The sequence below is a fragment of the Bison bison genome, unplaced genomic scaffold (genome assembly GCF_000754665.1).
Source record: "Bison bison bison isolate TAMUID 2011002044 unplaced genomic scaffold, Bison_UMD1.0 scf7180017864263, whole genome shotgun sequence".
In the NCBI taxonomy this organism is placed as follows: domain Eukaryota; kingdom Metazoa; phylum Chordata; class Mammalia; order Artiodactyla; family Bovidae; genus Bison; species Bison bison.
The window spans coordinates 790,978-791,770 of NW_011494835.1; positions in this window are offsets into that span (position 1 = coordinate 790,978).

The window sequence follows — 793 nt, forward strand, 5'->3', positions numbered from 1 at the left end:
ATCAAAAATGGCAGAATGATCTCTGTTCGTTTCCAAGGCAAACCATTCAATATCACAGTAATCCAAGTCTATGCCCCAACCAGTAACACTGAAGAAGCTGAAGTTGAACAGTTCTATGAAGACCTACAAGACCTTTTAGAACTAACACCCAAAAAAGATGTCCTTTTCATTATAGGGGACTAGAATGCAAAAGTAGGAAGTCAAGAAACACCTGGAGTAATAGGCAAATTTCCCCTTGGAATATGGAATGAAGCAGGGCAAAGACTAATAGAGTTTTGCCAAGAAAATGCACTGGTCATAACAAACACCCTCTTCCAACAACACAAGAGAAGACTCTATACATGGACATCACCAGATGGTTGACACCGAAATCAGATTGATTATATTCTTTGCAGCCAAAGATGGAGAAGCTCTATACAGTCAGCAAAAACAAGACCAGGAGCTGACTGTGGCTCAGACCATGAACTCCCACCTTATACATGTACCCATACATATGCATACATACAATACTTACACAACTTTAGAAAAAAGCCTATTTACTGAGTAAATAATAATTTTAAGTACATTCCTTTATCTTTTGAAATCAAAGATGCACATACTAAAAACACATCTTCCATATAATTTATTTCTGAAATTGGCATCCAAAGTGAAACAATCAGATCATAATATCAGTTTTTTAAATGATCACATCCTGAAATTTGATGTTACATCTTAAAGAAATTCCTATATGGTAATTAAAACATTTTTTTAGTTGGCGCCAATGGATTTTGTACTTTCATCAATTAACTATCTT